This window comes from Pyrgilauda ruficollis, unplaced genomic scaffold, assembly GCF_017590135.1.
Source record: "Pyrgilauda ruficollis isolate IOZ18807 unplaced genomic scaffold, ASM1759013v1 scaffold2, whole genome shotgun sequence".
Classification (NCBI taxonomy): domain Eukaryota; kingdom Metazoa; phylum Chordata; class Aves; order Passeriformes; family Passeridae; genus Pyrgilauda; species Pyrgilauda ruficollis.
The window spans coordinates 17,055,142-17,068,846 of NW_024519206.1; the positions used below are offsets into that span (position 1 = coordinate 17,055,142).

The 13,705-nt window shown below is 40.2% G+C and overlaps 1 protein-coding gene across 3 annotated transcripts in view; it reads right to left on the bottom strand.

The window, feature by feature from the left end:
• The window catches only part of THRB (thyroid hormone receptor beta), a 156,461-nt gene that overhangs the window by 74,980 nt on the left and 67,776 nt on the right, over positions 1–13,705 (bottom strand). Inside the window, exon 3 of one of the 3 annotated variants that reach the window (XM_041466627.1) lies at positions 9,345–9,415. The exons of the other annotated variants lie outside the window; for them this stretch is intronic. The gene's annotated coding sequence lies outside the window, so the exon portion shown is untranslated. The remainder of the gene's footprint in view (positions 1–9,344; positions 9,416–13,705) is intronic. 3 annotated transcript variants of the gene reach the window in all.

Consider the following 13,705-nt stretch of genomic DNA (forward strand, 5'->3'; position numbering starts at 1 on the left):
GCTTCCACAAATTAAACTGTTATGCACTACAGAATTTTGCACAGACGCCGCAAATAGGTAGGTTAAAAAACAAAAGAACATGAAAGAGTTGAAAAGTGAAACAATATAGATTTAAAGAGCCAAGATTAATCATCTCTCCTTTGAAAAAGAGCATTCCAAAAAGGCATCACCAAAATGCAAGAAAGATGCCACAATAAAAAGAATTATTATATAACAACAAATACTTAGTGTTTGAAGAGACATCACAAAAACTGCATCACAGCCTTGACATAGATATTTAATTCCACAGACAATCTTTAGTTTAAATGGATACAAAGAAAAGTGGTTTAGATGTCATTTTCTCTGTTTAACTCACAAAAATAGGCATTTGCTTTAAATTTCTTTTTCTGTGGTAACAAATCCAGAAGAAATAGGGTTATGCTTTTTTTGTACATCAATGCATATCTTTGTTACATTAACCTGAAAGAATTTTTTATCCTAGATCTTTGACCTGCATACACAAATATCAGAGAGGCAAATATCATAGATAAAAACGAACCTGGTTTAGAAACAGAATTTCTGCCATGACATATCACAAGGAGAGTTAACTTTTTACTTTCCAAATAAAAAAAAAATTAAATACTGAAACATTCTTTGAAATGTTAATATTTAATTTGTTAATAGCATCCTCAGAGACTTTCCAACTCTCACCTAATTTGAGGGTAATAGGTTACAGCAATTTTTATTGCTGCACTGGACATAATTCTTTTTTTGTGTGTTTTTATGTTATGCCAAAATTGCCTGAGTGCATATGAGTAAGTTTAGGTAGAGGTAGGGGGTTGGTTTGTTGGTTTGGTTTTTTTTTTAAGAACGTGTATGCATTTGATGAAATGCTTTTGCTTTCTGCTTTGGTTTTTAACAAGCAACATTTCTGACCATGCACCATCTCAACTATTGTCTCTCTCTGTACCCGCTGTATCTGCTCTGCAGAACTTCCTAATTTTATTTTTTTTTCCAGTAAATCACATTATATTTTGTACACAAACCTTTCACAGAACTAAAAAGAATTTAATGAAATGTCCTCCACAGCCCATCACAGAGCTCAGATCTGCATGTGAGAAGGCAGCAGTGATCTGACCCTGGCTGGGCTCTGCGTTTGCCTCTCCCTGCCCTGTTCTGGCTTCTTTCAAAAAACTCTCTAAGTGCCACATCTTGAAAAGCATAAAAAGGACACTTATGCATTTAGAAACCCATTTACCAGCTCTAGCAGAGCTTGAAAAGCAGCAACAGAGAAAAAGCAAAGAGAGCACTCACCAAGATACATCCTGATGTAGGGGGGAAGAGTTTTGGTAGCAACCGTCAATAGTTTCTGCTTCTCTCCTCTTTTCCTTTCTCAGTCCCCCCACTCCTAATTTCCCCATTTAAGGGAGAAAATAACAAGGCAGAAGAAGCCAAGAGACTTTCATGACATAAACAATAAGGCCTTCCTGTGCCAATATTTCCTTTAAAAGCACTTGCCAATAAAGCTCCTGGAGGCCAGCAAGAGAAAGAAACGCCGAAACAGCCATGACATGAACTTGGCATATTTTCTGACTCACTCACTTCCCTTGAGACAATTCCTCCAAGAGAATGTTGAAGGATAATGGGAAAAGAAAATTTCTTCCAGCGAAAAGGACTTCAGCTGCCCGTGCATACAAGAAAAGTGCCAATTAACTTTATTTCTGTTTACCTACAGCCTTGCTCACACAGCCACCTCCACTGACATGTTTCCTGACTCACACTGGCTCAGTTTGTAAGTCCATCTTGTAAACCTGGTATCTGAGACAGACAATGAGATTTAAAAAAAAAAATCTGAGAATCCTTGACTCCAAATAATTTCTGAATAGCAGAGAGAATGATCAATAAATGATAAAGGGTAGCCAAATACTTGGCTGCTTCACATATTAAATCCACATTTCCCTTTTCTTTATCCCTGCTATTTATATTTCTCTTATAACTTCTCAGAGCCACACATGCTAGTCTATAAAACATTAAGAAAGCTCATATTCCTTCAGATATCTGTAATGAAAGATTGTCAAGATTATTGTGTCTCATCAACCTATCTCATTTTGAGTAATATAGTGTTTTCAAAAATAAATGGCATGTTAAGAACCAAAAATTAAAATCTCCTTGGAAATCAGCATCTTACATGCACACACATGCATTCACTCCCTCCCTCACTCCTTCCTGGGGTGCAGCTGGCCCCCACCTGTGTCTCATGGGCAGGCACGCAGGGCTTTGGCTGTCTCCTCTCACTCACATTTTCATCTGCACCTCCAGGCAGGGGACCTTCCCCAGGAGGCTGGAGCCCAGCTCCTGACGGGAAGCAGAGGCAGGACACAGACCAGCACTGTTCTGATGGCAGGGGGAAATGTGGATTCTCCTCCACCATACGGTCACAGTGACTCCCACTCTTCCTAGCGCAGGGGCAGGCTGGCCAAACGTGTCTCTGTCCAGGCTCTGCTCCAGGGCTGCCGCCCCACTGCACTCCCCTCTAATGCCAGACTGGGCAGAAAACCCCCACCTCAAGCCAGACCAAGCAGAAACTGGGGAGCTGTTTGATTACCAGTCCCAGTATTGCGATGCAGGGGCACCACCTCTTCCTTCCACATGCACCTGACGCAGGGGACCATGCAGGGTCCCACTGTCCACACGTCTCCAGGGACCTTGCACCCTGTCACTGCCTGAGCTCATGCTCACTCTCTGTTTTTAGGAAGGCAGAGGGAACTGCCAAGTGCTCCTCGCTCGGCTAAGGGCTCTCATTGTTGCTGGGGTTTCTTTGGTTTCACATTCAACTCCTCAGATTAGCATCAGAGTATCACATATCAAAATAACCACTAGTGAGGATTTGCTGGCCTGCTCAGAAGAAGGTTCACCATACCTGCAGCTGCATGATTTTACTGTAATGTAGTCTGATATCATACAGCCCTGGTTTCTACTCTCTAACAGCCTGCTTGCTACTTTAGCACTTGAGCTTATGCCACACTCACCAAGTCCCCAGACTCTCCTCTAAGAGCGCTCCTACCCCTGAATATGCTCAGCAATCACAGCTAAACCAGTGCCACCATAATGGTCATATCTGGTTTTTTTTCTAAATTTAGTAAATTTTGGGGCATTCCTAGCTACTGTGGCTCTGCTGGTAAAATGTATAAATGGTATAGGATGCTATAGTGGATACAATCTACATTAGGAATTACCTACTAGCTCACCTTTACTCCACCATGACTGCTGGGCACCCTGTCAAGTCCCACACACACACCACGTATGATTCTTTTTTCTTAAGCATCTTTTTCTGCCCCCCTTACAAAGCTAACACTGGTTTGTTTTTAGGTTTGTTTTCAGCAAAACCAGAGAACGTATGTATTTTTTTGTAACACCACTGGGGCAAGCCATCTGTGGTTGGCTGGCAAACTCTGAAATTCAGGGCTGGGGCAGAAATATTTAGGAGTCAAAAAAAGCTGACTTGCTCAAGAAATTAAAGCCCTTCTGACAATCTTCCAAAGAGCCCCTGAGGAAAAGGGAGGGAACCAGAGAGAGACTCAAGGAAAATGGATGGGTGCCCAGCGTTGAGATTCACGCCAGAACGGTTCCTGGCCAAGAAGGAAGGCTGGCAAGTAGACAAATACAGGCTTTCATAGGCAGCATTGTAAACAAGACATTAAAAATATTAATCCATTTAGATTTCAAGCACTGAGACGAGATTTACTTAAGAAGTAGAATTATGCTGGTAATGACTCCTCAAATATTTCAGTTGAATGTCAAAATTTTTGCTCAACTGTATCAAGTGAAAATACAAGGAGCTGTTGACACTACAATATTCAAACATTCAGTCGTATGGCCAGGCTGGAAAAACACAGAGAAAAGCAAAGGAATGCAGAAACTTAAGCCCTCTCAAGGAAACTGCATTCACAAATTATTTTTACTTTCATTTCTACACCAAAATAATAAATTAAATAATAAATTGAATAATTTTCTAAAACCAAACTTCCTTTCAGAAATCTTTTCAAATCAAACATAAATTACTTCCATCAAAATACTTTGTTTCCAGGTAGGCACAATAATGTAGAACAGAATGTCTTTCGTGTGAAAGAAAGTTTAAGTAAATTTTGAACACCTAGACTTTAAAAAAAATTTTTTTCTTCTCTCCTAAAGGAATCAGCATGTCTCCCCTTTTCCCTTTAGAACGCAGACCTTTATTCTAAATAATTGACTATTTTAATTGTCTTTTTAAATGCACTGGATAAGTAATTTCTCACCAAAGCCAACAGGTGCTCATGAAAAGTGCAGTACAGAAACACACACTCTTTTGGTGCACATGGGAAGTGTCATGTCACCTTGAGCCTGTCATCACCAGGAGATTCACAAATCTTCTTCTACAGACTGGTGAGCAGGGCCAAGCATGTCAGGGGAGGCCCACAGGGAAGACCGAGTGCCTTGAACAATGACAAAAATATAAACTGCAATCACTGTATGGGATTCAGTAACTCAGTCAGGAATCAGATGATTCCTGTATTGGGTTAAAGAAAAGACTGATGTTTGTTGAATTAATGAGGTTGATCCTCCACACAAGTCCATGTGCACAGTCTGCTCAAGAGAGGTCATTTTCCCCCCTCTCAGCAGCACCAACAATCCTTGTAAAATGCCAGGCACAGAGGAACTGAAGTATCTCCATTCAAAGCACCAAGAGCACTCTAAGGAAAAGGCTCATATTCTCCATTACCTTTGGTCACTTAAAAACACCCACATTAACTTAGTGAAAGGGATAGGACAGAAAGTATTCCATATCTTGCAACCTAGGATATACCACACATCCCTCAGAATTATATTTCTTATAAGGGTCTTAAAAAAAAAAAAAAAGGAAAAAAAAAAAAACAAAAAAAACCCCAAACAAACAAACAAACAAAAAAAAACCACCCCACCCCAAAATAAAGACAAAACAAAACAAAAAAAACCACCACTCAACAACAACAAAAAAAATCCCACTAGGCTCTTTCTTGCTTATATGTGTAGCCACTCATAAAATTGTCTTAAGAACTCCACAGTATCAGAAATGGAAGATCAGAGCAAAGGAAAACCCCAAACAGAATTAAGCAAGGAACAACTTCATTCTGCTTAAGGGTGAAAAAAATAAAGTTTAAAGAATCTTCAATTTTATAACAGTTTAAACATTTAAATGCAAATTAAAGTAGCAACACATGAATTATAGAAATTCTGTAGCACTCCTATATTATGAATCATACTATGAAATTTGCTTTCTACACTCTCAATGGAAACAGAATGAAATACTGGCATCTCAGGGATTTTGAAATTATATACAAGCAGCACATTTAATAGCCTCAATTTTAATAAGTTAGCATTCTATCTCTGATGCATATTCTAAAATGTTCTAGCTGAAGGTATTCTTATGCAAGCTATTTGCCTATTACATACCACAACTGGTGTAACTTCACCATCCAGGGAGGCATTTCCATCCCATGGAAGGAGAAGCCATTAGGGAAACACTGCTTGGCAAACAGTAGCTCACACACTGGAGCTGCAACATTATCCTGACTTTCCTACATATTAGGCATAGGACCATGTTCAAAGTAAACATGCGGTCATAATTAAATAATAATTATGACTAACATTTGTGTAACACCATTCATCCAAATAGTTCAAAGCATTAGGTAAATCTGTAAACAAAAGGTCTAATCCTGCACCCTTTACTCACATAATGCTGTGCATCAAATGGGCTATGTAGATCTTGTCTATGCACAGACATAATTGCTCTCAATTAACTCCATGTGTCAACACTTATTCCAGTGCGTCGTGTTCCTGTTTAGCTTAATTCTCTCACTGCTTACTACAGGTGGATGTACTGTTTCTACACTCTCACTGACTTAATAGCACTTCTACGGACACTTTCCTACACGGATCCCACAGGGCTTTTAAAATATTAATGCAGCCTCACTTCTCCTACGCACTTCTAATAGGACAAATATTCTTTTATTAGATGAAGAAGTTCATTTTTTGCTACTGCACTTCGGGGACTGACCGTCTGACTTGCAACTGTAAACCTAAGACCTACAGCTGCTATTCTCATACCTTAATCACACAAATAGCCTTCTTCATCCATCATGCTCCAGAGTAAAACCACAGGAAATGGTAAGAACAGGGGAAAATTCTGCAGTTTCTAAAAGTAAAATATACCCACAAGCAGACATGCTCAAACCACTTTCATGCATCTGTAGTACAAACATTGTCTGTCGCAGAGAGCCAATGTTTCTAGCGGCTAAAAAAAAAAAAAATCAGGAACAACCTGCTGACAATTTTGTGTCAGTCTGCCTTGACAGTCAAGCAACTGGAGAACAAGGAGAGAGATCAGGAATATCTGAGTCAGATTTCATTTTGGCTCTGCTATGGACAGTTACTTAAGTTCTTTGCTTCGGCAGCAGTATCTGCAAGTCAAGCCAAATAATCTCTTTCACTTATGGATCTTTTGAAATTCATTAAATCTCTATGGCTGTTTTGAAGACAAATACTGTTTACCAGCACCAGCTGTTACTTAACTTTTAGCATTTTTCATCTTTTATCTTAAGTCCTGCATAGAAGAAAGTCACCGCCACAACCCACTCACACCACAATTTAGTGTATTTTCCTTCCAATTTTAACTCTCCTTTGCAAGACATATACTCAGTTTTAGCCCTCATATGCATTCCATGTAACTTAGGCATAAAACAGAATTAATTTTTTTGTTAGCACCAAACAAAAGCGCTGTAAGACATCATCGACTCCTGAACTGTCAGTAGAGCTGACACTAGCACGGCAGTAAAATAGGGTGTATTTTTCCTCTTCTAATTTTGAGATGAGTTTAGGCACTTCTCTGATGTGTTAATCAAAAAAAAATCCAACAAATCAATTAATTGTCTCATCTAAGCACAATGCTGTTGAGCCTGAAAAGAATCTAGTGTCACAACAGCAATCCCTACTAGAAAAAACAACCCTGAATTGTAGAAGGATTTCTCATTAATTCAGAAAATGCTGCACAGTAGTTAGCTAGTAAAGACACAGTTCTCCTACAGCTATGCACTCTTAATTCCATATATAGGTAGCGTTTGTGGACCCCATAGGAGTGAAAATGTGGATATTAATGGTTTAATCCACAAAATGTTGACATATAGCTTTGTTTTAATAAGCAGTGAAAAGGACATATTTATATTAAACTGCGTTGTCTTCATGTGTGAGGCTGGAGATGGAAAGGTTGGCTTCCCCCATCAGTTGTACAAGCAGCATCTCTCAACAGCACAGATGAGCAGCAGGCAGGTGAGTTCTCTCAACCTGTCCAGCCAAGTAAAAAGGCAGTAGAGGTGCTATGCTGTATCCTGCCAGGACACCCAGAGCAGTGCTTCTGCTCAACAGCACTTCCTCATTTATTTCTGCAGTGCCTAGGACAGGACTGCAGCACTGTGAGCCAAGCAATCTCTCTCCCATCCTGTGGATCAGATCTTGACAGCTGTGCAGAGACCATGGCTAAACATTGAGCCAAGGCAGAGAAACCAAGAGCAACTCCATTCAAAACTGGGCTGTAGTCTCCTCTATTCCTTATCTGTTGCCCTTCTTCTGGGATCAAGCCAAAATGAGCCCATAACTCTGCTGGCAAGAGCACCTCTGGCACTGCTCCACATCTTCACTTCCAACAGGGGCAGACAGCACAGAGCCCAGACAGGGAAAGGATCCTGAAGGAAAATGAGTGTCATGCTGCTGGGCACCACAGGGCTGCCTATAAATACAAAGACTCCCAACACTACCTCTTAGCAAATCCTGGAGAATTTGTTCACAGCTGAAAATCATGCCACACAGGATGCAATTCACTGACGCACCACTAAGCACAGCACTGGAACAATTTGTGCAAGGCTTTCACAGGGGCTTCATGTGGCACTGAATTTTGGCCAGGAGGGCTAAGAAACTATCTGAAGTGAAAATGAGTAGTACATTAAAGGAAAGAACACAGGACAAACAGGCTTGGTAATTTGGATTTCCAGAGCTGCTTATGTGTGAAAACCAATTATCAGATTTGACACAATGGCAGGCTAGCCCATGCTTTCAAGTCACCTTGCAGTGGTGACCGCCATTTACTTGGAAAGCTCTTCTGTTTAATGCTAGAAATGCAAAATCAACTCTGCCTGAGATACAAGGTATGATAGTCAAAATAGACAGAGAAAGTTGTAGTTAGCATTATGGTAGGTTATAAACTGCAGTATCTCAGACTGTTCCTGTTAGGAAAAGCAGCAGCTCTGGAGGATAATAACCATCTCAGGTATCATAGCTGAATGCCCATGAGTCACTATTGGCTATAAGCGCTTCTAGAGAAGATAAAAAAAGTTCAGGGGCAAAAAGCAAGTCAAAACCTTTTCTGAATCTAATTAGGACAAATGAAAGTACAAACTTTTATTTCCTCTTAGTTTTTAAAACAGTCACTTCTTGTTGCTGTAACTGATTCTCACTATCACTTCCATCATTTATTTATCACATGACTCACAAACACACACTAGTACTATCCAGGTTTATCATACCACCAATTTTAAAATTTCATACACTGCTATTTCAGGGCTCTTGCATCCCAGAAGATGTAACACTCCAAATCTCTGCAAGTACAACATGAATATCCACATGATAGATCTTTCTGCGATGGAAGTAAATACAACACACAGTAAATATGCAACTGACACCTAAACAGTTCTTCAGACCTGACCAAAGCACTGCTTGCACTTAACACCAAACAGGTAGAAGCCATTCTTTTAAGAGAGATGACATTTCTGAATGTAAAACACAGAACAGCTACCATGGGGATCCTTTTGTTAGTTTAATTTCACTGTCTCTGATAGATTCTCTCTGGGGTGAATGGAAAATGACTACAGTGGTTTCTTCAGGTCTCCCATCGGAGCATAGCAAGTTCTCTCTCTCTATACTCTTCTCAAAGTAAACTTGGAAGAATTTCATTCTGGGGTGCAGCAAGAAATCAAGAAAAAAAATCCACCAGCATCCTCAGGAAATTCCTACATATTAGGGGGCAGCAGAGGCCATTGTCCATAAAGGAGTGGCAATTCTTGGCTATTTGTCTTTGAAATGCTGCATACCTTGATACCTCAAACCCTCACTCTGAAAACTTTCATGAAGGACAATCTGATCAGCCTTTTTCATTGGATGAGCATACTTCAATTTGAAGCTAATAAAAAGCTTACCTTCCATTGAGATATCCCTTTCTTTACAAAAATGTATGTAATCTAAAAAGGAAGCCTGAAAATTAGCCTAAATTTTAAAATAAAATATAAAATATTATTTCCTACCTTATACCTTCATCACCTTCTAATAAATGCCATGCAGCTCTGGGAGGGCATTTTCAGAAGGGAGGAAAGTCCTAGGAAACAAAATGCTTTTAGTAGAATTCTGAATGGTTTCATTGAGTATTTTTAGCCCAGCCTCTTCAGAAGCTCTGCAAACATTTGCAAAACTCTAAAACAGAGCCAGGGTTATGTCACTATCTTTGGTACAAATAATTTGTTAGGAACTATTTTGTCCTGGCACAAGGATATATCAAGAGAGGATGCGTGAACTGACTTGTTTTCTTTTGGATTAATGTTTGTCAACTGAAGGCTGTCTTTATGTGGAAAGAGCAAAGTGCCAAGAAGCACATTTCACCATGCCAAAATTAAAGGGAGGAGCTCAGAAACAATCTTTTATTACCTAATTAGTTTTATCAAATGACACAGATCAACTAACAGGAGATAACTAATAGGAAAAAGGGGTCTAATGAAAAAGTAAGTTATCAGCTGGATGCTCTCCAGAAAACAACTATCTCCCTAGGTAAACAAGAACTACTGTTGGGAGGTCAGGCACAAAACACAAGGAATGGAGGTCTCCTCAGGATACCAGCCCTTGGTGGAGTTGAAATGGGTGAAAAAAGTAGTGGGGTAAACTACACTGAGAAGAAGAGATGACTTGTTATTAAAGAAGCGAGTATCTCCAGATAAAATTATTCCTATCTGGCCTACACATATCCCACCAGTTGTTTTTTTTATGAAACACAAATCAAGTACAGCCTGCTAGATTCATATCGTTATTCAAAAAGAAAATGAGGAATACAATAGGAACAGCCATGTTCACCTACTCATGAACAAATTACCAGAATACGTTTTTTATAGCTTACAGGGAAAATGGCAGTTCACAGATCTTATTTTATCTTGATTGTCCCCTAAGACTAGAAAGGATTATCACAAAAAGAAATACACCATTTTAGATATTCTGCTTTATCCACGGTAACCAAATGTACCACATATACTTACATTTCCTTTCTATTATTTTCCCAATTGCATGAACTAAACTCGCCAAACAATTCAAACTCATGTAGCTCCCATTCAGATTACATCAACTTTTAATTCCTAATGTAAACCATACTTTCATGTTTCCCATTATTATTTGCTTATCTAGTATATACCTAAAATATGCAAAACTTATCCAATATTTTAGTTAGAAAAGTAGCACCAGACACACATAACAGCACAAAGACATTTAAGAAGCCTTGCTAAAAAAAAAATCTAAAAATGAGAATTTAATTGATTAAAGATTTGTGCCCCCCAGCAGCTTGAAGAGAAGCAACATTGATTTTTACAAACATTCCTTGAGAATGTTAAGTGATGCAACAGGGGAGTTTTATTATGCTATTCTTTCTCTTCCTCTTCCCCCTCATCCATCACCAGTTAATTTGAAAACAGACAGGGTAAAGAATTTATGGGAAAATGCTCTGTCTCTTGAGATCTCCAGTTCTACCTTTACTGCAGAGCTGTGGAGACCACAGGAGAGTTTAATGTATACTTACTGTATGCTTCAGCAAGGACTGCTAGATGCAGAACTACGAAAGGAACCTAAAAATCAGTCCCTCTAAATGGAAATACCAACCACTGCCATTCCAGAACTATGTCAAGAGTGGGTAAAAGATGCTAATGAGGACTTGGCACATCCTGGACAGAGCTGAGCAGCACTGCTGGGAAAGAGCAGTCCTGTGAGCATGCCTTTCTCTGCCTGGAAAAGCTGAGTTACAGAACAAGTCCCAGCTCACACAGCTTGGTGACCCTGCATGCAGCTGAGAGCACCTGCAGGGACAGAGGCTTCAGCCTAGACTTGTGTTGCTGATCCAGGCTGTCATGACCATTTCCAAGGTCATTCCCATCATTCCTGCACATAGAATGTGTATCACCACTCCTCTGTGTCTCAATGGACTTAGTAGGGTATTGGATTTTGGGGACTCCACAGTAAGGTAGTCCAAAAAAATAAAAGAGAAAGAGCACATCAGAGGAATGGAAATCAATGAGCTCATGCAGGTACAAATAGAAAGCAGATTTAGCTGAGGAATAAAGTAACCAGTAAATGAACTTTTTTAATCTGCCATGCACCTTTAAAGCACTGCAAAGAAAAGACTCTAAGATTCATAGCCTTCACAAGATTCCAAGACTCTGCAAAGAGTGGGGATTCTCTGCCAAAACCAGCCAGTCTTCACTTTCCTCCAGAGTCAGTCCTTGGCTGGCAAACCCTAACCACTGTGATATCCAGGCCTGCATATGGATGAGGTCACTGACCATGATCAGCACATGAGCATGTGTGTGGCAGATCTCCATACACATGAGAGCCAGCTTTTCCCCCCAACGTGCGATCCTTCATTCCCACAGAACAGAGCAGTACCACTGTACTCTCTTTTTTTCTCTCCCTGCCCCACTACTGCCACCTTCTTATTACTTTTTCCATTATTCCCATTTACTATGGAACTGACTGCAAGGCATGGTGCCATTTTAAAATCCTCCTTGGCTCTGCCCACCTTGAAAAGACTGACAGAGGAGGAAAATCTGGCCAAGCCATTACAGTGAGTGTGATGCCTCAGGTTTTAGCTTTTATATTTTTCAGATTCTGTACTGCTTCAGTGTGTAGTTCTGAGCTTCATATTAAGGGATGGTAAGCTGCTCTTCACAGAGCAGCTAGACAAAACAATTCCTTTTCTAGCTTGGGACCAAGGACAACTGATCCAAATTTCAGGCCCAAGAGCATGAACAATGTGGACTGAAGAGAGAAAAACAAGAAGGATGAGACTTCATAACCTAAAGCTATAATTGGACATTTAACTCCAATATGCAAATGGACCAGAACTTATAAAAAGGAGAGACCACGTGACCGGTCATCCATTTTGTGACCATTTTGGGTTCATCTTGGGTGTAGCCATGGCTGGGCTCTTACTGCTCAAGGTGCACCCATGCCTTTTAGTAAATCCTTACTTTATTCTTTAGCTCCGTCTAGCCTCTGTTCTAGGCCAGCCTTGACAGGGCATCAGTTCTGGCAGAACCAGAAAAGTAACCACTGCCACTCTCACCATTAGCACCTGGAGATTCAGCCAGCCACCTTCTTCCAAAAGAACTTGCCTGAGCAACAAATTACTATTTTAACTGCACATTCTTTCTATCACAAAAGGTTTCTAGCAGACTTTGATCATATGTCCTGTCCAGTATCCAAAGATACTGGATTTACAAAACCTTTGCTCACTTTTTTTCTTCTAACCCTTTCCCTCCTGTGTACCTTAAGCAACAAGTATCTACTCTATCTACCAGAGAACTAAGTAGCAGAGATTCCTGGACTCAAATTCCTAACTCCAACTTTTTAATATTGGGCAATGATTTTCTGGGTTCAGTTAGGCCACTTAAATTTATACAGTTCTACCTACAAGGTAGAGATTGTGAGAAGACTCCTCCCACAAATGGGTGTAAATCCCAGGGTACAGCCAGTACAACCTCCTGAGAAATTCATTCTTCCACGCCTACAGCATTCCTACAGACAGCTTCTCTGAAAATTATAAGCTTTAAGGCAATGTTCTCTTCACACCAACTTCCTTCTCCATGTCTCCCTGGTAAGTTTCAGCCCTCCTGCCCCAGCATCCCTTACATTAGACTTGTTCTGGTGGCACAATGTGAGCCCATTGAAGCAAACAAGCTGAAGGAAAGGTGTTCATGCTTCTGCTGCTTTCCCACAGCACACTGGCATTTTCCACCTGGTCCTAGGAGTACTCAGCCGAGATGCACTGCATCGCCAGCCTGCAGTCACAGTAAACAGTGAGACTTCTCCACACACACAGAGTTAGTTTGGGAAGCATACTTGAATATAGGGAAAAAAAAATTATTATAAGGAATGTGGGCAGGACAGGCCATCCAAATAAAAAAGCCTCACTTGACCAGATCACTGACCTTGCCCAGGAATGCAGGTACTGCACACAGGAAGAAAGTTTTCTGTGCTACTCAAGCTGCAGTTAACACCCAGATCTGTAAGCTGTTTTCCACAAGGAGAAGCTGTGTGTAAGGTCAGAAGGCAATAAATCACACTGCATTATGGATCAGCTTGTTGTTTAGGACACACACATGCAGAAATATCAAAGGCTTTTTGAAATTAACAGTGAGTGATTATGTGAGGCAAATATAATGAAAACACAACAGTCTTTTAGCTAGGGGTAGAGAATATTCAGCCAAAGGCTTCCTCTGACTCCCACTGTGAACAACAGTATGAAATATGTATGGAAATAAACAAAGTGATGTATTAGGAGAATGAAGACTCAAGGCTTTGCACTAACTTATTGTTTTCCTGAACCATTAATTGCTAGACAGCTTTCTGTGTCACA